Raw genomic sequence first — 24,575 nt, forward strand, 5'->3', positions numbered from 1 at the left:
AATCAGTGATTATGTATATTGTGATACGTTTCTACCGAAACAGTTAGCAACTTTTGAGTTTGCAATAGTTAATAATTCATCCAGTCCGATTACATCTTTAAAAAATTACACACCATCGTATACATTTTTTGATAATCAACCAAAAAAAACTCTTTACCCCGACGCGTGTGGCCAGTAAAAATATTGCCATTAAAAATTGCTTCAGTTAAAAAACATGTTATAAGCTAGCCGTGTACTCGATGAGATATTCTATCGAAGATTACTGAAACTCTTTTAAATATAAGCCTAAACTAAAATATATGTTCCAAACTTAAAAAAAAATCCTTACATACTTTCATCCCTAATTAGATTCGTTTATTTGTTAGACCAACCCGTTTAGGCTGTACATTGCATGCCATTCAGTCACTTTAAATATATTTGCAGTTATTTTTAAGCAATGAATTACAAATAGCAGATGAATGAAATCGTACAGCGATTAAATATAAATCAAAGGGAACAAAGGGGTGTACTTTTCAATAGGCAGATTGAAGTTCTGTATTATTCGCCAATGCGGTTGCTGTCTTTATTACTGAATCGGGTTAGGCTTTCACGCGGTAGAACTGTGCCTTTTTCTTACCTTCGACTCAAAGCGGGAGCAGTTCTATTGAGTGTCGGGCTCACATAATGCCTTAGATTCAATGAATTGCAAGCTGACGGTTAATAAAACGAGCCAGTATTTTCTTTGAGACTTAAAGGAATTCCAACTGGATTTCAATAAGGTTTATTGCATAAAATACTTTACGAATTATTTCTTATTGTTTTTGGGTGATGTTTTTGGGAATTTTGACTAAGTATATTATAATACTGATAGCAATATTTAATATGATAAATGGTACAGTTACTTATTTGGTAGTTTTGTTATGTTTCATAATACAAAAGAGCTTGCTACCCGTTCCGACTTCGTAAGAATGTTTATACAAAGTTATCCATCACAAAGCGTTGGGCGCTTTAGGGGGGCTCGTAAAGTTTTTGTTTCCTAAAAACCTCTATTAGTGGTTTCTATTATAAAATAAACCCTTGTTCTAAGTTTCCGTAAAGTTGGCAGTGCGTTGATAACCAGTCAGGACAAACGTATAATAAATGAAAAATGGATCAAATTACTGCAAAGTTCATCAAAGTTCAAGTTCGGATAGTAACAATTTAACATCCTAAAATATTAGTCTTTATAACAGTGAGAGTAGATATGATTTTAAGTGTTATTATTAAAGATACAATGTTACGATCGATTAATAAATAACCTTAATAAAAACACACGGGTAATAAACATTAAAATGATTTTATGTAAAATTTTACCTTTAACACGTAATAACATTTTAGGTAGTTAAGTCGCCAAATGAATTTCGTTTACGATGACGTCAATGTTGTATCTTTGAATACTATAAAACTTTAAGGAGGAAATATAAAAAGTATCCATAAAATACGGTAAAAATTATTTCCCAGTACGGTATAGCAAAATATATGCCAAGATTGCACTTGGTCGAGATCACACCGTGGATGATGTTGTTTTTCTTTTAAACGTATATACGTTTTTTTCTTTTAAATAATACTGAAACCTTAAAATTAATAGAACTCTTTTAAGAAAAAAATAGTTAGTTGAGTTTTTATACATTTTTTCTTAAAAACGATGAAATTTTCGTTAAGTCTACTAATTATTATTTTTCTAACCCCAGGCTCATCTTGACTTTCAAAATTGATCGTTATTCATTGTAATTTTTTTAAAGTGTTTACGCGTTAGTAGTGCTTGTAACCGACTGTCATTTCAGGTTAAATGACATGTAGTAATGAATATTCATTGTTTCGCAACGTTTTTGTTTAGTAAATAACTTTTGAGTTCCAGTGAAATTGTCAAAGGCGACTAAATCATGAAATATTCACAAGGCGCTTTGTCTTACAAGATTGTAAACCACAACCGTAAATATGGACATTTAAAACATAAAGGATACAATATATTTACAACAATATACAAAGTTACGAGTAATTTGTAACGTAATATGGAATACTCTGTTTTACTAAGATAACTACTTTACAAAAGGTCAAAGTAACTGCTTAGACGTTTATTACTTAAAAACGCGTAGAACAATCACAAAAAAAAAAAACAATTACATAAATATGAAATACTTATAGCGGTATTATGGCTTTCAATAAATTACATAACGTCAATACTCATTGCAATAAATTCTCTTTTGAAAATAATGAAATGTTAGTTTAGTTGGGACTCAATGAAACACAGCTGATAGCCGCTAATCCCGTATCAGCGAGTCGGAAATAATGTGAAATGAATGGGCATCGGCAAAGTTCAGTGATCTCTATCTTCCCACCGGCACGGTAGGTAACGTCGTTCTAAATGGTACAATAGCTTGCTCACTATTAGGTGAGCACCAGGAAATAACTAGAACGTAAGTTTAAGCTATCGGAGCACTAAGTAATAATAATGCTTGAAATTGCGTTCTTTTTTGTAACTCAATACTTTATATTTGTGATAACATGAGATTTTTTATGAAAAAAAAAAAATGATTTATGAATGTTTAACATTAAACATTGAGTAGAGATTTTGTTAGCGAGAATGTTTTTGATTTGTTAAGCTTATCTATTCAAGTGTCAAAACTTGTAACGTCTGTTAAATTAGAATTTACATCAGACTTACGTAGGGTTGCCACCTTGAAATATAGGATTTTTCTTGTTAGAAAAACAGACACTTTGAGTATATTTATGATATCAGAATTATAGAGATAATTGTAGTAAAATGAATTGTAAACTTTAAAATTTTTAATCATATCAATATTGGTCTCTCCAACACTAATCCGATTTGCTTCATACGTGTACTAAAATTATTTAAAAATTGTTTAAAAACGGATACAGGCAATTGGACGTTGCATATTTTTTTTATAAAGATTAATTTATTAATGATTTCATCGTTCTTAAATTATTATAACAGATACAAGAAAACCATGTGAGTAATATTTTTGATGCCTATGAAAAAGTAATTTTTCTATTAAAGACGCTTATATAAAACTCCGTGTTTTTTTTTTCATTTTTTGTTTGGTTTGCTTGGCATCTAATTATTTAAAAAAGTATTATGAGATAATTATTTTAATAAATTTAAACGGTTACATTAGCAAAATACTATTTATAAACAACGAACGCTCCTAAAAATATCATGAATTTCAAAGCCAAAACGTGTTTAGGGAAAGTTAGACGGCTGGAAATTAAAAACTGAAAATAATATTAAGCAATTGTTTTCAATAAAAAAATATAAAACCTATTTATCATAACCTTTTCTGTTTCGGTCAGACTTTATTATAATACGAAATTTCAAAAATAGAATTGGTTGAAAAAAAAACAAGTATCGAATACCTCGTCGTTAATTATAGTCGTTCAAATAGTAAGCGAATGTCATATCCATTTAATTAATTGAAAACCAGTGATATTACATTCTTGGGCCTTGTAACTAGTTTCAAAGCAAACATTTCGACACCTGACCGCACACCTGGGCACACGGCTATAGAAAATAAACATCAACAACATAGCTCATAATATATTTAACAGCAAAAAAATTCATGAGAATTCCTCACAAAAACATAAAAAGATCAAATAGACATTTTTAAATTTATTCACCTTTTATTTCTTGGAAAATACACAGTATCATCATTACTAAAAACAACATTAAAATTAATAAACACAAAATTTATTATAATTTTTACATTATTTTTTTATCATTATTCAAGAAATTATAATTAAATATTTCTAAATAAAATTGAAGTCAAACTTTATACTAGTTACTAACCGCGACTTGGAATAGCTTTCCTAAGCGATGACACAAATAACTTAAGTTTAAATTTACTTTGTGGTAGGACTTTGTGTAAGCTCGTCTGTGTAGATACCACCCACCCATCATATATTTTTCACCAATCAGCAATGTTCAGTACTATTGTGTTCCCCTATCAAGGGGTGAGTGATGCAAGGTAACTACAGGCGCAAGAGAATAACATCTTCCCAAGGTTGCTGGCACATGGAAGCGATGGTTGATATTTCTTAACAGAGCCTATTCTATCAGGAGTTCGAGACCACATACAATAAAGTAGTCATTCTTCCTACATTTATAAACGTAAACATTTGAAAGTAAAGATAAAATTATCTGTAGACATGATGATTATATCAAGATTACAATTATCTAATAAGTTGGTTTTATAGAACCGCACGATCATAACGATTCCGATTAGATACGATACGGATTGTGTTCCTGTAACACTAGTCGTGATGTGTGCTCAGTGAAAGTAATGGCTTAGTCGTACTTTAACTGTCGGATTATATTAATGACAATATAATACGTACCTATCTCACGGTGAAATATGATGTGGGTCTTACGTGAGTCCGAGTCGTGGGTTTATTGGAATATGAAAATTCAGTTGTGGATCGCCTTGCAAGGACGTCTACTTAAAGTACATGGTTTATTTGTACTGATAAAACTCTTTATGAAGTCGTACCTCAGAATTAAATATATAATAGATTTTCGTGTGAGGTATATTCACATTGTTTTTGAATATTAAACGTATTTTATCAACGGTAGGTAGGTAGTTATGAAAAAATACTCACGTCGAATTGTATTGGCAAGTCAATTTTTTTTTTGTTTAGATGGCATTTATTACGCAATAATTTTACTCATTGCAGGTAAATATATATTTTTTTCTTAGAAATCTGATTGTGGTATTCGTATTGAAGATATTTATTTATAAACTATACAAAACACATACCTGTATCGTATCCGTAATTGTTTGTACGTTTCGTAATAATAATCCATTGTCTTTATAAATATTTATTGTATTTCGCAAAACTGAACTCATTTTTGGATTAATGTCTAATTTGAAAACCAGATGTTTGACAAAACCAGTTTTGTATACAGAAACAAATTTATACACAGAATTGATTGTTTAATAAAATTCCACACTGAACATAAATCTCTATGGTTTTGAATATTGAAATATTTTTTTTTATTTATCATAACAAGTTTGAGCTAATGATGAATATGTACAAGACGTTAAGAATATGTCGTGTATGTGATCCTGCAAGGCCAGTTTTATTAGCGATTTTAATACATTATAGTACCAACGAAGTATATATTTTATCTTCTTATAAAACTTTAATTAACTGAGCTCAGTGCTTTGATGAAAAATTAATGACGGTATAAATTAGATCTTACTAATAAACCTAAAGCCGAATGGTGCTAAAAATTGAAGTTTTACTGAATATTTAAGCTCTCGTGTATTTGAAAGGCAATGTCTGTCTATGCATTGAAAAGTTATTCAGGTCGAATATTAATGATTTTTAACAAAAGGGAAAAGCATGCATGAAAAGCATGTAGAAAAATGTTAACTGTTAACATCAACAAGATCTATTTAGATCTTGTTGATGTTAAAACAGAAATAAAAAAGAAATCTATTTAAATGAAACAGACGGAATACATATCAATATCATTGTATCCATAGATAAAAAATGATAAGCGTTGGAATTTAGTCATAGGAATTTTTAAATATATTTTTGAAATAAAAATTCAAATAACTTGACAAGACTTTGGATCAAGAATTTAACAAATGTTATACCGTTAAAATTATCGTAGTTCTAAATTTAAAATATATGTAATTATAACAAAAATGCAGTGCACATTAGAACCGACAACCGCATTGTTTATTTATGATTATTATTTTAATTTTCGATGAATCATACGTCGGTATGTATAGATGTGTCGCAGCCTTCATTGTTTCGTATTCTAATTTGAGACTTCTCGGACGAAAAAATATTTATATCATAACTCAATAAAAAAACGAATCAATAAAATATATCTGATTATAACTATATACATTAAAAAAAAAAACATTTTAGTGGCTCTACCTAAGTTTTTTTTTTTATTTTTACTTAATATTAAAATAATTCAGTCATCTTTATTAATATAATAATCATTTAACACAAATATTTAAACAATAAAAAACAAACCTTTGTTGTTCCTAAGCGTTGCTCCGAAAATTGATTCTATTGAAGTAACCCACACACTATGTACCGTTTATTTATAATCGAAATATAATCACTAATCAGATCAGAATTATTTGTATAAATATAACACTCAGAAATGTAACCGCGTTCACTCGACAGGAACGCCGAACTCGACTGAAGTAATACGGCATCGTATGCCCTGCACGTGAGACGCTTTTCTGATACAAGTATCGATAACTTTTTCATTCATTTCCTTCTCGCCTTGACTTACAACTATACATTTGCTCATCTCCGCCGCTATGGATATAATCATTGCAATTGACAACGCTCAAGAAACTTAACTTGTAAGGTAAAGTCAAGCGGGATTTCTCGCACGTAAACAAATTCGATTCAAAAATGAGATTATAATACCCAGGTGAAATTGTCGAAGCGTGTATATCCCTGTGGTTATATCCCGTGTAAATTATGGGAAATATTTTTGAAATTGCTTTTAAATTTATATCTTCCCATCATACTTATGCCGAGATTAAGCCGAGATGGCCCAGTGGTTAGAACGCGTGCATCTTAACCGATGATTTCGGGTTCAAACCCAGGCAGGCACCACTGAATTTTCATGTGCTTAATTTGTGTTTATAATTCATCTCGTGCTCGGCGGTGAAGGAAAACATCGTGAGGAAACCTGCATGTGTCTAATTTCAACGAAATTCTGCCACATGTGTATTCCGCCAACCCGCATTGGAGCAGCGTGGTGGAATATGCTCCAAACCTTCTCCTCAAAGGGAGAGGAGGCCTTTATCCCAGCAGTGGGACATTTACGGGCTGCTAATTCTAAAAATAATTCATCATACTTAAATAATTCATCTCGAACATTCTACGAGAGTATGCGTAAGTTGAGATAAACTCGCATTTATTAACCACAGATTGGTGTTGGATAATGTTTAATTTTGTAGTATTTATTGAGTGATGTATTTAGTATTTATAATCTATTTTCATTAATAAAAAAATCATCTATAAAAATCTCAAGTTTGTTTTATTTTTGTAGCTGCTTAAGTTTCAAGTAGATCAATATAATTTTTTGTCATTGGGCAAATGATTAAAAAAAATTAAAATGTACAATTACGTCGAAATGCAAATGACTAACTTTTTATTATATAAATCTGACGTGTGGAATACGTGACCAATACGTGAGAAAAGAAGGTTCGGCAGACAAATAAACATATCAAGTTAGCAGCGCAAATTGCTAACACAACTCCCCAATTGTTTTTCTTAATCATTTGTACGTTCTAAGAAACTGGTCAAGATTTAACATAGCAGTATCTTGTTTTATTTAGCGATGCTAACTTGTTAATTGTTTTCAAACAAGGTTTTATTAGATAAGGAATACAAATTGTATGTACAATTTCAAAAGTATTCTTTATTCAAATGATTTAAATGAAAATCCGTTATTTTAAATTTTAAATTTAGAAGTGTAATTTATGAAGGTTTAAAGCTGTTTAAATAAAGTATTTTTAACTTAATCGTACACGTTCTTTTTCCAGGTACATCGTGTTCATTTCCAGAGAGGAAATATGGAGCGAATGGAGGCAAAAATAAAGGTTCATTGAGTTTGCTCGTTGATTAAGCTGGGTCACTTCCGGGCATGGCGGGGGAATGGCTAGGAATCCGATTACCTATAACACAGTGTTTATTCTTCCGTTCGGGAACTGTTTTCGTTTCTTTTGTGCAATTAATAGATTCGCTTGTTTCCATAATCCTTTGTAAATGTTATCATTATATTTTATTTCAATTAAAAAATATACTATAGGGTTCTGACAAATTAAAAATTTGTAGGCTTTATTTTAAGAAAATCTCAGTGGCTGTCCGGTGTAAGGAAGTAATTAATGTTTACACTCTTACGCTGCACTACTACGCTGTAGTGACGAATTTGTCATACCAAAAAAGCTATCGCAGTTTGGTTAGTTTCTCTTGAGAACAGCAGATGTGGCCAAAACTATAAAAAATATTATTCTTTTTCGCTTTTATTTTCATGTTCAATCTGAATAATAATTATCTTCATAAATTTTAAAAGAAATACTTGTATAGTTTATTATTAAAGCTGAAATGTAGCAATAAATTTTAGCAAAAAATGTGACTTATTTTCCTGACTGACACCATTCATTTTACACGACACTGTTTATTTAATGAGTTTTGGAACCACGAAGTCTATGAAGAAGCGTTGACACCACCAGTGTAACTTGAAACGTACCTGACTCTTCAGCACATGCGACACCGAGGTCAAGTTTTAAAGAGTTTATAGTCTTTTGTCTTACGTCACCGAAAGTAGGTTGTAATATTAAGCCTTTTGGTATTTTTCCCATCACGATGCGCAAGCGTCTTTCATATGGTGATTTCTTTTTTTTTTAATCGTAACTTAATATGTATTAGTGGGTACTAGGATACCAACCAAGTAGTAATTAAGAAATGTACTAATAGAACCTATTTTCTTGACTCACAAATATAATTACGCAAGTATAGGTGTTCGCTTACTGTACATTTAATTCCAAAGAGAAATAAGCTTTCATTTTCTTCCCTTTCATAACGAAGGACTTCGTTTCCTAAGTTGTTTTGTCGTAGATAAACAATGGAAGTTGATGGAAATATAAAAGCCAGATATATATACAAAAGACGCACAAGACTTGACTATTTACTGTATAAACACGATATCTCACGTTTTTTCTATTAAATTATTTGAAAAGTCAAAATTTAAATAAATAAATATTTACTATTACATATAATGGAAAAAGTGTTACAACGTAAATTCAGATTAATTTAAGAGATACCTCAGGTTTTGTTAATGCAATCTATTTTCGGAATTCCGGTCAATTTACAAACCTAAGCGAATTTGACCCTCGTTCCTTGAAGTCAAGAGGCCCTAAAATGTCATCAACTATAGTTAATAATATATATTTCTAAATATTTTTTTAAATATAATTGTATATGATTAATACATGTAAATAGATTTCGATTGAAAAAGAGTAACTACTGAGTTTCTTTCTGGTTCTTTGTAAAATGACGACTCAAAACATACAACAAAAACTACTAACACGATTGACATCGAAGTTTAATATAACGATACTTTTTAGTTTTAGGTCTGAAATAAGTTATCTATAGGTTTATTAGTGCCATAGTCTTTGAGATACAGCTCATTATGGTAACGCGGGTAGAGAGAAAATTGTCAGTCTGCGTGATTTCCAATCGAAAGTTGTGAAACTATAGCAGATTTTTCTAACCAAAAATCCATGTTAGAAATGTTCATACAGATAGAAAAATCTGTGATTTCCATTAATAAATTCCTCGTACTAAAATTATTATGGTCACATACAATACAAACATCTTTACTCATTGTGACTTAATTTCTTAAGCAAACTATTAAATTAACTTTGTACTTATATCAAAGTGCTGTCTTTTTAGTTAATAAAAGAAATTGATTTCTACATGCCGTTAATATTCAAATGTTAAACCAAATATACCTTTATTAAAATATTTTTAAAATAAAATTTTACAGATATAAGATTAAACTTAAAATAACCACCAGTTAGGAATATAGATTCTACCGATCGGAAGGAAACTCCTAATTTAGTTACTCTTTCCCACCAATCAAAAGCCATAGGTATGAGATTATATATATTTATTGGCTAAGCTTTGAGAAATAACGTTACCTATTTATCTACTACTAGTTCATTTACATGATACTGAGTAACTATTGAATAGGCCATTAAATTAAACGAAAATACAAGACATTGTAACATTTCTTTAAGCCTTTATGGGTTAAGTCCATTTTACCTAGTCGTACAAATGCTACTGTTATTCTGCTAACGAAGTTAAAAGCCTTCAACTATAAAGGTATAAGTTTTCCTGCTCAATTAGTTAAACGTTTGCTAAGTAGTAACGCACTAACAAGAATTTGCACGTTTAGACGCACGTGTAATATAAAACCAAGCTGATTACGTAAAAGGGAAAGCCTCGTAAGTTTACTTACACTAATAATATGTCGTTATATATGTATATATATAATATATATTGTAAATGTCACATGTATGTTTGTATGTTTAAGAGATCTTGTATGATTCATCTATTCATATTAAATTAGTCTAGGTCTTAGCAAGAAAGATTTGCGGAGAATCTAATGGACTAAAGCTAAAGATGAAACAGGATCAGTATTAACTGATACTAATGATATTCTGTAATTACACGAATATTCTTTGAAAACATCTTTGACTTCAAAACTTGTGATTTTTCTAAAGTAATATTTGCGCAAGTTTAATTGGATTTATTAAATAGTATAAGGTTTTCTAAGAATTTTTTATAAAATCTTTTGATTTTATAATCAATGATTGCAGCTAGATTTGACCAGTCTAATAACATAAAATATATATAGTAATTTAAAGTGATATAATTGTTTAAAAATATTTTTTTTTTTTTTTAGAATCTAATCAATTTATGAAATAATAAAGTTCAAAGGAACGGTAATGGAGTTGTATAAAAAATTATATGATTGCATTTAAGTGACGTTTGACAAGTTAATGAAATTTTTGAAATAGATAATATACATTTTCAAGACTTCAGTCCATCCCGATGTGCCAACACAATCTTATTCAAAAGCGTTTCAAAGAATTGAGCTGTATTTGGACCGTCATGTTTTGACACCTGTTCCTCGTTTCAACTTGAGTTATTAAACGTCTAAAATATCTGAAAATAGACACATCTCATCAACAGCAAGAAACGCTCTTAGCGCTGTCGCCGCGTGTCTTCCAAAAGCTCTTAATGAAGACCTCAATTGATAAATATTTTTCTTTTCAACGGTCAACCGTTTCATTTCTAAATTTATGATCGAGTATCTAGATGAACTTATCACCAGTGATACTAATAGCACTAGTGATTATTAAAATTATTGATGAAATCATTACATCACTAATTATCGTAGGTACAATACGGCGTGTAGTCAAAATACGCTTTGTTTTTAAACGTCATTTTTGTACACATCTATTACAATAGCATTCAATTGATATCAAATTTAAGAGAATCAAATCAAAAATACTTTATTACTAAATTGAAGCATATTAATAAAGGATAATTTTAATTATAACAATATTAGGGAATATTATAATTGGTTTGTATGCAGTAAGAGTCAGAAGTCACAAAACTAGCATTACCATATAAGTAATAAATTTAGTTTTATGGTAAGAGATCTTGTAACAGATGATCGTGAGGAAACCGCTGCAGTGACGAATAGGTCCGAGTTTCTTGACCCCTCAAGGTTATGTACCAACTTAATAGTGTCGAACGTCGAGTCAGAACACATCGTTGTACAATTACAATCATTTCAAATTTGGAAGAGGAATGCTTATTGTTACGTGGTATCGCGGTAGGCGTCTGTCTACAAATCGCTGCGGATGTTGACACAGTTCTTTATTACATTATTGACACCGATTTATTTGATTCGTAATTCAATGAGACATATTTATGTCAAGTTTAACGTCACGATCTAACGTTCGTTAAATTTTAATGATTGTCACTTTTATGACTTCATCTGAGTCCAGTTTTGAAATAACGATCACAATTCTCTAAATATACTTTTATAATAAAGTAATTAAATAAAGGAATAAACTTTGTAATGACATTGATAGTAAATTGAATTAGTAATATATTTAGTGTTTAGCATTATTTTAATTATTTAACTTAATTATCGTATCAATGATCGAAATGCGAAAATATTTGTTAATCAATAAAGTTAAAATGTCTGCGGTTAATAAAATATCACATAGAATTCGGTTATGTTATAAAACAGGCTCCCCCGAAAAGACGGAGTGGGTACCGTTGGTTTTTTAGTGGGTATTCTGGTGCCTTCCGCGCCGGCGAGCTCCACAACCCCCATATCAAATAGGGGAAACGCATAGAGGAGTTTCTCCAGACAAAAATAAATTGTCATAAAACAGGACATCCATTTTAAAAATTGTATAAATAAATTCATAAGTAAATGTAACATTACATTAGGTAACAAAAAACTCGTAAATACAATAAACCATAAAAAAAAGTTTGTCACGTATATCATTTGTCAGTCAGAAAGCATATATATTACACTACTATGCCCGCATAAAAGTAGTAATTAGTGTGAAAATCCCTTTACAAGAGTCTCAGTGCCGCAGAGCGCCCTTCAGGGGTTGCGAGTTGGTCTTCAACACAACTCCATGGTGTACCGCCTCTAATGACAGCTATTTATTTTCAAAAGCCTGATGTCAAGAGATATACTTAGCTTTACAGTGGACAAGATTATTTTTTATGTACTTAAACTGCTTTAGTCCTATTACGCCTTTTTATTTTTTTACGTAATTGGCAGGCGGTAGGCTTACTGATGGTAAGTGCACCTTGTAGTACACTGTAGTAGTAGTAGTAGTACACTGGCTGCCTCACCTTTCAAACCGGAACACAGCAATACTAAATTGCTTTTAGACGGTAAAATATCTGATGAGTGAGTGGTACCTACCCAGACTGGCTTGCACAAAGCCCTGCCACCAAGTAAATTTTTAATATTGCTTCTTATTTTTCAAATGAGAAAGAAAGACATATCTGTCTAATCTCAAAAGAGTTAATGATAATAAAAAATATCTTCGAATACTAAATAGAAAAATAGTTTCAATGTGTCGATCGGTTTGAATGAAGTTAAAGAACATATCGTGCTTCGTCTCAATAAAAACTTAATTTGGCCAAAACGTTTAGTGTGTCTGCGCTATTTACAATGAAACGACCTTGAAATTTTAGCCCCTATGTACTAAAGTTTAAGCTCGGTACAAATAGTCAGTTACATAGACCTTTTATACATATAATCTATTAAACTTACTTACATACATAGTAGTTTTGTTTTAGAACTTAAATATACCCATATGAAACGGTTTATTTGTTGAAGTAACTGGTTTAGTGTTACTGTTAAACTAATAAAAACAGTAGAACACAGGCTTAGGTATGCAAATAAGTTAGTAGCGAAGCTTAAATGTATGCCCGCGTCCCAGAGCGCCCTGCTTGCTCTTAACAGTCTTAGCAGAGTAACACTAGCCAACTATTCGTCTAAATTACATGTATTTTTTTTATTAAACAACGATTATATAATCTTACAGCAAATGACATATAAATACAATAAATATGACATCATTTAAATTGTTTCGTTGTATTTATTTACATATTTTTTTTATAATAATCCATCCATGTATATGGAAATTTTGTTATATAATAAAAAAAACAAGTTCTCGACATTATTTGGCTTTCGTTTTTAAGAAGGTAGTGGTAACAAATTACATCATCAGTGTTAACTTTACCATTTTCGTTCCCAGAGAAAATTACAAAGTTCTATTCTACGGCATACGTTATTGTTCCGAATGAGATTACCATTACGATAGAACATAACTACAACATATAATTAATCTACTTAATTTGTATTACTTGGTTACAATGATATTACTATTATATTATTTATAATTACAGTTACATATTGCCCCCAGTGGTGACGCGAGGGTTGGGTCAATCCGATGATTTGCGATAAACGGGGAAATGCTGCTAGCATTCTTGCCACCAATCCACGCGGTCACGATTTATACAGTAACTATTTTTAAATTGTTATTTGTATATAGTTAATTAAGGCCTTAATTTTAATAATTCTTAGGTATTTTTATAAAGAAATCTTTAACTCAATCCAAGTATTTTATTTATACGAAACATTACTATAGAAAACAATTAAATCCCGTTACTATCGTTGTTTTTAATATCAACAACAATTTAATTTTCATAGTTTAAAAATAGTGGAACTCATTTTTAATTAAGGATCAATCACACTTGTGCGATCAAGCGAAGCGAAAGCGACCGCGACGCGGAAACATCTGTAATGCTACGGTTATACCTGCCTAGCCAAGCGATATGGTATAAGAAAGTGACTTTGCAGTTGCTTGACCGCACAAATATGACCTATAGGTTCGTTACGAATCGCTTTAACGCCCAATCGCAGGCAAGCGTTATTTTAGTTGAAATGTTTGAATCTTTCTTAGTGTACGGATCCTATATATTTATACCAACTAAATAAATAAGGGGTTGACTGAGGATAGTACTTATAGCATAAGGATGATTCATCTTGAATATGACGAAATTGCTATATTTGCCGGCCCCTCCAACATGTCGGACTTTGTGCGTGAAGTTAAAATGACAAATTAATAAAATACAAGACAAGTAAAAGTCAAGATTATAAATATCCTCACAGATCGGCTAAGAAGGAGTCCACTTCATGACAAAAGTTTCAAGTTTATTCCACCACTCTGAGGATAGGTGGATATACATGACAAAAATTGTCATCTGACACAGTTTTCAGTCATTTTTCTTTCATCAGCATGAAATGTATAAAAAACAGAAATTAAATGTGAAAATTCAATGGTGTTAGGAATTGAACCCAGTGTATCCATCGGGTAAGATTCACGTCTAATAGTCTAACTGGGCCAACTCGCATTTGAATTAAACAATAATAATATACCATAATATTCGCCGTCAAAGTCATACCACGTAATCTTTGGATATACAATTATCACAAAGTAGACAAATTTAACGTCGAGGTATTAATGTTTCTAAGTAATATTCTCATCGTAAAGCGATTATAGCGTGATCTTATACTTTATTACTTAGATGACTTGCTAAACATAGGTTAAAATTTAATTCAGCTTGATGTTTTAAGCGCTTTTTGAAGCGTAAAGAATAAAAGGATGAAACGATCCCACGGTGTAATAAAATGATTCATAAAACTTATATTCGTAGAAGATCATTTCTAGATTATTCCAGCGAATGTAATCGTAGTTTTAACTTACGTTTATAACTCTCACAGAAATGTCAGTAATTCAAAGTTAATGACAGATATTAAAAATATCAAATATGTAACAAGGAAGTGATAGAATTAGACGGTACCTGTGAATTAGTAACATTCCTCTATAATTGTGTTATTGGCTTAAACAAATAGCCGATTTAAAAAAGATGACATTTCCAGTGTATTGTAACCTATAATTTGATGTAGGAAGTATCAAAATCCGAGCAAACATTACTGAGTTTTATAATAGGCAAAAGATAGCAATCCAAGATGATTTGAAGAGTTACGTTTTCATTTACTTAATTTTTGCTTTTAATTTATCCCTTATTCAACGGTGAATAACATAGTAAGGTCACCCGAATCACCGATAGAGTCTAAGAACAGTTTGGGAAAATAGCCTTTATCTCTTCTGCTGAATGAGAAGCCTTTGCTCATCAATGGACCATTAACTTGGACTTTATTTTAAATTCACAAACAAAAACTTATAATTGTACTAACTATAAAATTAGCTTGTTTGTATTCTTTGAGTTTCGAATTTCGTTCTTAAAGAATAATCACGTAATGTAGAAAATTTTACAAAGGCAAGACTTTAATTGGTGTTGTTTTTCTTATTTATCTTAAATTCAATTATATTAAAATTCAAATAAAATAACATGTTAATAAATATAAAGATTGTGGAAGTTTTCGAAACACAGTTTAAAAAACCAGTTTTCTAAATTATTCACTGTCTCTCCTTTTTTTAGTACGTGCAATGGAACATTTTTCTTAGAAACTATAGGTACAATCTTGTCGTCAAAAGTTCATACGTTTGTATGGAGTTCGCATATACCTAAAGTTCTTACTATAAAAAACAGTGAACACGTCTATTATTTCACCTTCCTGGAAATGTCGTGATTGCGTCATTTGAATTTTGAATAATAGCATCATCAATGTAACAAATAACAATTAAAAAGTTCCCATCTTTTAGCCCAGTTTTTAAATGTCTTAAGTGTTATGTTAAGAATAATACATGTCATGAGCGCGTGATTTCTATCTTGAAGCTATAAACGTTCGGAACTAATAGCTGTGTGAGTGAACCTCAGGTGTGGGGAAGGAAACCTCGACAGTCGGCAAAGTTCACTGCTCCTTCAGACGCTCTTCAGAGTAACGATAATGTGAAATCTACTCTATTACGTAACAATTAGTTTGCTTTTTGTTAAACGTTTTTTTTTATTCATGCAATCTTTAAAGCTGATGGATCGAGACCACCATCAACGATTAGTTATTAAGGACGTTAATACCATCGAGGACACGTTAATAGGCGTAAGATAATTAGGGACTAACTTACTCAAGATCATTATAATGTAATTTGGTCTAATATAGTTCACTGTTACAATGTAGTGGATTATTTCAAATGGATTAATACACGCAGTAGTTTTTTCAGTCAATAACGCATTTTTTTATTTTGTGCCTAACAGTTAAGGCAACGTAGGCAAATGAGCAATGCAGTATTTGTCGGGCGTTCTTAAAAGTTGTTTCAACAAACCATTTGGTTAAGATTTGTATGACGTGATTTCTGAATCCATTTGTATAGTAATTACTAAGTTATACTCTAATATAATTTCTGTACAAAAATATATTTTTTTTAACTCAATTAAAATTAAATGCATGTTACACTAATTATAAATATCAGTCATAGTAAAAAAATGTTATGCAATATAATTTTGTCGTTGATATAATTGTGATTTAAGACTGTTTTCTTGTTCGTGTTCACGATGTTGCTTTGTGATGTCTACTTTGCTTATAAGTCTTTTTTTTCTGTTAATTAAGAATAATGTTGACACTGGCAGCAAAGTTATTGTCTGAGATATTGTTTTAAAAACATTGCATTTATTTGTAGATGAGGTGAGCATTAACTATTTTCATCGCTTTTGTTACCGAAACAACGGTTTTCAATGCGGCCGGTAGTCAGCACTCCCACGCTTGCGCCTGCGCCGTTAAATTAGCACATTATTTATAACTTCTACCCCCCCAGACTGTAGAAACTTGCTTTGTTTTATGTAAGCTAATTGAACAAATTTTATTAGTGTAAAGTTGCATTTTGCGTGCAATTTACTTGAACTCGATATTTACTATTTTAATAAATAACTTAGTTAAGTTAAGTTTGTTCATTGAATGTGCCTTTGCTTTGAGCATTACTAAACAATTTGTTTATTTTATTAGCAAATACAATTATGTTATTAATTAAATATGATTACTCTCTAACGTAGCAACTTCTATTAAGGTCAGACCTAGTAGAAAGTAAATGTCAATTATGATATTCATAAAAGGCATATTAAATTATTAAAAAAAAAGTATATTTACTGAAAGAAAAAGAAGGATAAAGCAGTATGTCAAATATGATAGTTAAATGGCGACCAGACGGGACATGAACTCGAATGTCTCCACTCCAAAGGGATGTTGTCGCCTACAAGCGTTATATAGACTAGACACATAATAGTCTGGGGACGATTTTACTAAACAATTAATCTAGTTTGACAAGTTAATTGGAGGGGGAAACATGTATTACGAGACATACTCCCATACTAATATTATAAAGATATGAAATTTGCATCTCATTAATAATAATAATCTAAATAATAATCTCGGGAACTAACGACCATCCTAAAAAGAAACTGGTAGAAAGCCACATTATTCCTGAGTGCTATAACATATAATAAATTATATTTATATATTTTTTTATTAATATATTTAATTCGAACGCAGCCGGGGCATATTATACTAGAGACCCACTAGTATAATATGTACCTGAACCACATCTGAGGCATTAAAATGAATGTTCAAATCGTCTAAAATTGTACCGATCGTTAGACAATTTAATTAGAACCGAATTTAAAGACAAAATACGTCCGTCCAATATCATTAAAGCGTAAAACTAAACAAAACAATGTTTAAAATATTTTCGTTAATTAGTAGACATTTGATAGTATCTCCTCATTTTGTGCTACGGCCATTTGAATTTTGCTGATGTTTTAGAGAGAAGGCTGAAATGAAAACAAAGCAAAATTGAAGCGTAGCGTGTAAACGGTCATAATAAGCAAAATTCGCTGAGTATATTTGCTGTCTCATTCCAATTATATGCACGCGTGTTCTGATACGAAATTTTTAGACAGATGTTACACATTTGAACGGTTTCGTTGACTTTGACATAAATCTGCTTACTTTTAAAATACATGTAACATCAAATAATATGCCCAAGTCTTCGCAGACATTTGCGAGCACTATATCTACTCTGTAGCACAAACCCTTTGAAACTTATTGAGATTTTGAGTGTACTACCCTGTGGTAGGTAAGTAAATACTGTAGTCAGGGGGTCGATCCTACTAATTTATAACTTCCGATTCTATTCCGATCCAACTTTGTCTATTCCTCTCAAAAATTAACCTCAGCTTAATTGTAACTGAGAGCCAACTCAATATATATCGGTTAGGATACGATCCCAATTATATTTCAATCCAATGATTTCATTTGTAGAATAGGTACACGGCTAAACGGCAATGATTACGTTTCGATTCGATTGCTATAAATTGACAATTTTATAGTAGAATTGGGGCCCTGCAGTGCGATTCTGTAAAACTTCACTTGGTATCTCACTCATGAAATGTTGACAATTGTTGAAAAACGTTTTCTGCGATGAGATTCGAGTTCCTTATTACAGAATAGCTATACTGTTTATTGTTACACAATCATTCGCTATTCGAGAGTACCCTGGAGTATCCTACAACTCGTATGTAGTACAATGTGGCTATGTTGATCTTCCTTATACTTTACAGAATGTGTGGCGTCGCTTTTATGTCTGTTTCTCAAATAGGGGGAATAATTTTAATTTATAATTTTCTGTCCAGGCTATAAAGTTATTACTTTATTTTGATAGTATTTGTATTCATAATAACGTCGTTAAAATATCAAAATTTATGTAGTTAGCGTAAAAATAATGATAAAAATTGTTTTTTATATCATCATCGTACCTACCTACCTACATATATTAAATAAACGAACATACTACTTTTATTTAATAATGATAATTTATATAAAATATAAAAATTAAGTTGTTATTCTAATCTATAATGTTGCCATTTCTTATTATTGACATTAACTATTTAACAAGATTATAATTTAACAAGCTGAGCCCACGTTTTCGACCGTTTGTCATGAAAAACTTCCAGAATCTTCAACCCTTTATACTCAATATTACTCCATTAAAAAATGAAAAAGTAGCTTATATCCGTCCTTGCCGTTCAAATTTCAAAATCGATTCAGCGTCAATCGGGTTTAGCCGTGAAAGCGTAACAGATAAATGATAAAAAATACAGAATTAATGTCGCATTTATAATGTTAAGTACATGTTGTAAATATGAATATGTATAAAAAAATAATGTAATTGGTAGGCGAACAGGCAAATGGGCAACCAGATGGTAGGAGGTCGTACAATTTGGCGCTATATGAAATATTCCTTATGTCACCATTGCGCCACCAGCCTAGGGAACTAAGATGTTATGACCCTTGCGCCTGTAGTTACAATGAATGGCTCACTCGCTCTTCCAACCGGAACAATACTTAGTACTGATTTTTGGCAGTTGAATATCTCATTAGACAGGCGATATGAAAAACCAAGTGAATTAAAAATACTATTTATTTATTTTAGGTAATAATTATTCGTAGTTATAGCCGTAAAAATAGATTTATCGTTAAGTTTTAATTCCATTACAAATTATGTTTCTCTAAACGATAGAGAATTTATTACTTTAGTTTTATTTTATTACGTTATTCAATGCTTTATTATTATTAGAATTATCTAATATTAAAATTAACTGTTATTGAACGTTCCATAAAATTCTACTAAAGTTTAATTAGCGATTTATAATATATGACTGGACTAAATGTAGTACCTGTTATTTATTACTTGGTGGTAGGGCTTTGTGCAATCACCACACCTCACACATCGTACCGCCAAACAGCAACACTTAGAATTGTTGTGCCGTGTTCCAGGTTAAAGAGTGAGTGATCCAGTTTAACTATAGGCACAGGGGACATAACATCTTAGATGCCAAGGTCCTAATCCGTAATCTGTTTGCCACTCATTAGCCAGGACATATTTTATATATATAAATATCAGTAATAAAATTTGAATAATGCTATAAATTAAATTGGTTCATATCTGGTAAGTAAACGCCAAACTGTTCGTTTGTTATCAAGTACCAGTAAACGCCATCTAAGCAGGCTGTAGGTACACTCTCATAAAGGACATTACCCTGCGTTATCAAGGCTTTCTCTTGCGTTCCTGTCGCGACGTAATTTGTTATATTTATTATTTCCTTTGCCGTAAATAGCCTTCGAATAACATATCACTAGTATATATCGTCAATACTTTAGATAGCGTTTTGTTTACACTAGATAGTTTTGATTTATAATTCCGGTAGTCATTTGTAGATATGCTATGAACTGTGTTTGGCCGAATACTTGTTTATGTTCGGTCTCGTTTGTAGCCGAAATTTTAAACTTATCAAGTATTTAGTGTTTGTAGTTTGTAGTAATTTGAAATTATGTATTAGACTTTTTTCCTTAAATTTGTGTTTACATTGAGAGGCTATTTTTAGTACGTAGTAGACTTTTTTATGAGAATTAAAAATGTTTGTTGTCGCTTGAAGTTTCAAGTAATAATTTATCAATTTTTTTTCTTTAAATAGATATTTTAAAAAGTAATAATAATTTGTACCCTATTCATCCAAATAGCGAATACGGAATAAGGCAAATAGCGAAAATAAATATACGACTAATATATCTTAGCACCTATAGAGTATTCATATTAATTTGAGTTATTGAGACAGTTTTGAAGCAAATTTAGTTAGCGATAACAAAAATGATATGAAAGTCTTTCCTTCGATGTCAAAATGTAAAATTATTTGATGTCGATGTCCGATTTCTTATCTTGAATCGAACCGATCGCCGGAGTGAAGTCAGAATTTTAATTGATTCGAGTTGATAGTCCCGGCTCGGGTAATTAATTCAAGCTATCCATGGGGACTAAATCGGGTTCCTCCATGTTTTAATTTGTTGATAAATCCCTGGGAACGAGATCTATATATATGTATATAGAGCTATTTGAAAGAAATAAGTAGTATTATGATGTTTTTTGTGAAGTTAATAGGAAATATAATTATGTAATGACGGATTTCGGCGACTTCTCGAGGAGGACTATATAATTGCTCAGGATATATTATAGGTCACAAGTGTGTGCGTAACACTAGTACTAAATTCCCTCTCTCTCATAATCCAACGAGACGATAGAAACGACATGATTGGAAGGAGATCAATTTCAGAAATAATGCCTTTAAGTCCTTTAAGTGCACCACTATGTACAGACATTTTTTTTTAATCAAAAAATGAATTGATCCAATCAGTCTAACCCAGGATCTGCAGCCTTTTAAGCTAACTTACCGACGTGGTGATGTATTATGCTCTAAGAATGATAAGCCATACATAAAATGTATTGAAACTCAAACTCGAATAGTTTTTTAATACACGGGCAAAAGGGCTTAAGCTCCATATTAGGCGCTTATTGGAAATTTAAGTAATGCTAATGTCGTCGGATTGGCAATAATCAGCCATCAGGTGGCTCATTAGGCCATCATTCAACGATACCTATCCATATACGACTATTAACAAAAAAATAATGTAATGTTTCCCATTATTTCGAATGCTGAAACTCTATTTATTAAAAGAGGTACTAATAATACTAGCTGATACTGCGGCTTTACCCGCGCAAAATTTATTAAACACAAACTTCTAACCCCCCTAGTTTAGGTGATATAGTTTCTGAGATATTGTGATTAATCAATGAGTGGTATTTATTTATATATAGATTTATGACTTATGAGTCGATAAAAATTCAGTGTAGATTTTATTCAAATAAATAAACCCTTTATTCTATTTGAAACCAATTCTATTGTATATTAAAAAAGGCGGGACTACTGAATTTTAACCGAAGAGTCTAGGTTCAAACTCCACTGAATTTTAACTTGCTTAACTTGTTTTTCGAATCATCCCTTACTCGGGGGCTCGTACATGTCTCCATCAATCTGCATACGAGCGATATGGCGGAATTAGTCAATCAATGGGACATTTCCAGGCTGTTACTTTCAGTCAGTCAGTGAATTATTGTAACTAATGTGTATCGCAGTTTTCGAAGCGAAAGCGTAGACATCGTTTCGAATCAATATTGTACGACATTCCTTAAAAATATTTGCATAAATATAAAAAGTAGTTACGTAAACGATCGAACCAAGACCGAACATAATGTTTTCGTAATATCATTTCATAGCTATAAACTAGAAAAATTATAATGAATACAATTAATTATCATTACGTCAAAAATTATATTTGTAGGTACAGAACTTTGAACAAATCGTTAGCCGTTATGCAACAATTGAAGCGTGTAGGGTGTACCTTCTCGCCCCACTTGTTACGTCGATATGATGATGGTGTTTCGAATTTTCGACACTTAAAGCGCAGCTACAGCGCGAACCCAGTTTTATGATCGCTTTAAAACTTTTTATAGGTCGCCGAAAGCGCTGATATTATTCAGGATAGCGTACCGCACTTTAAGCAAACAATAGGGGGTAACATTGCGGATCTTTTTAACAAGTTACAATACACAGTTTGCGGGTATTCAATGGAATTCTCGAGTTATTTTTATTGTCTATTGTATTGTACTTATTATCAATTTATACATCCTTTATAAATTCTCATCGCATCAACAATCGACTGCAAGGGTTACTAGTAATAGTTAGTTTTTTAATGGGATTGGTATCCGTAGGGCCTGGTCGGCAAAAAATAATAACAAACTATCATATGAACGAAAACTGGTTTGAACGGCGGATGAGGCCGCTCTATAGGGATAATACGAGACGCTTCCTTTTTATTGCGTGTTGAACAGAAATAACATTTTATTGATATTTATAACTGATGGACTTCGGTTCCCATAACGAACCATATTAACATTGTAACTTAATAAACAACATACATAAAATAAAAATTATATTCCAAAATAGTATGTAATAGCTATACATATAAGGATTTAAAATAGAATACAAAACTGTTAATATTGTAAAGCGCTCGATTTTGTGAGTAAATAAAATTCGAACTAAAATAACTTTGGTTACCTCCGCAAACAGCAATTAGTGCACCGGCAAATAAACGGGGCCGCCGAAAACAAATTCAAGCTCCTTTTGTATAGTTATGTATAAACAACACTTTTATAATATATATCTTTTACAATTGTTCGTATATCGTGTTATATTCACAAGGTTCACTCCACTTACTGTCACAATGTACGACGAAGAGAATAAACTTAGCGGCGTGAATGAAACGTAAGCGCGGATCGCTCGTTCGTTTCCGACTGGCTCTTTCGGTGTTCGTGCGACGCCATTGCTCGTGTTTGCATTACGAAGCCCTAACTAAGCTCGATAGGGTGGCGAACTTAGCAACTTTTTAGCCGCACACCCTGCACGCCCCCTACCGATTGTTTAATCGTTCCATCTGTTTATTCGGTTGCATATCTAATTAACTGTTTTTTTTTTGTTAACTGTCCAACTGCCACAACTGTCAAATTTAAGTTGAACGTTTTTGTAACTTAATCATAATATTTAACACTGTATACAAAAAAAAATATGAAAGAAAAATACTGCATAGCGAACTACGAATCATAAAACACCAAAAAGATTTAAAAAATATATTGTTAGAGAAAACTAATTATAGAATCATTAACGATAATTTTAATGATAATCATTCAATTATAATAACATCAATGTTCGTAATAAATTTATGCAATAAAAGTACAAAATGACAGAAGTGCTATTTAAAAGCATAGCGTGTGGTGGTAAAGCTTTGCTTGCGCCGGATGCCGCACATGTGCACGTTGCACGTAAAGAGTATACGCAAAACCTTTGTTGTGATGTCACTACCCATGTGCGACAGACAATAAATGCATCCATCAATGTCACAGAGAGCAAAAAGTTTTTATTCTCTATTTTATTTGTGACTTAACTTTGTCCGACTACGTATGGACAAAGACACTGTGAAAATATAACGTACTAGATAAATAATTTAATGCTCTTACAATGAAAAAATGTTTGATAAAATTATACTAAAAAAAAGAAAATATTTGACCGTGTTGACCGTACTTCCTTTGGGTTATTATAGAATCGAACTTTGCACGTTTACCCTGTTAATTAAGTTCGTTTAGCTTGACTATAAGGATCATTAAATATAATATCAGAAAAGGAAGATAATCAGTGTAATTTGCTGAGCCGGATTAAAGCGAAATGTACAAGAATTTCAAATACCCGTCAGATGGTTTCCGTCATCTGATTATTTATCCTAAATATTTCAATGATAATTAATCTTTAAATAGATTTTGTTCTTACAAATGATCTTGCAGTTTCGTTTGCATCAGCTTGTAATATTTATATTATATAATATAATAATAACAATGCGAAAGTAATTCTGTCTGTCTTACGCTTTTACGACCAAATCACAAGCACACTTGATTGATCAAATCTGTCAAACACGCGCAAGTCGCAGTCGACAACTAGTATTATACATATATACATATGACATAAATGGAGAATATCCAAAACTT

At 31.4% G+C, this 24,575-nt stretch overlaps 1 protein-coding gene across 2 annotated transcripts in view; it reads right to left on the minus strand.

Annotated features, from left to right (window-relative positions):
• The window catches only part of LOC125065068, a 38,899-nt gene extending 15,576 nt beyond the window's left edge, over window positions 1-23,323 (minus strand). Inside the window, exon 1 of one of the 2 annotated variants that reach the window (XM_047672486.1) lies at window positions 6,028-6,205. The gene's annotated coding sequence lies outside the window, so the exon portion shown is untranslated. Of the gene's footprint in view, window positions 1-6,027; window positions 6,206-23,097 lie in introns of those variants that run through there. The other variant, XM_047672478.1, reaches the window with a different exon arrangement.
• Between the last annotated feature and the right edge of the window lie 1,252 nt (window positions 23,324-24,575).

Source organism: Vanessa atalanta, chromosome 1 (genome assembly GCF_905147765.1).
Source record: "Vanessa atalanta chromosome 1, ilVanAtal1.2, whole genome shotgun sequence".
Taxonomy (NCBI): Eukaryota; Metazoa; Arthropoda; class Insecta; order Lepidoptera; family Nymphalidae; genus Vanessa; species Vanessa atalanta.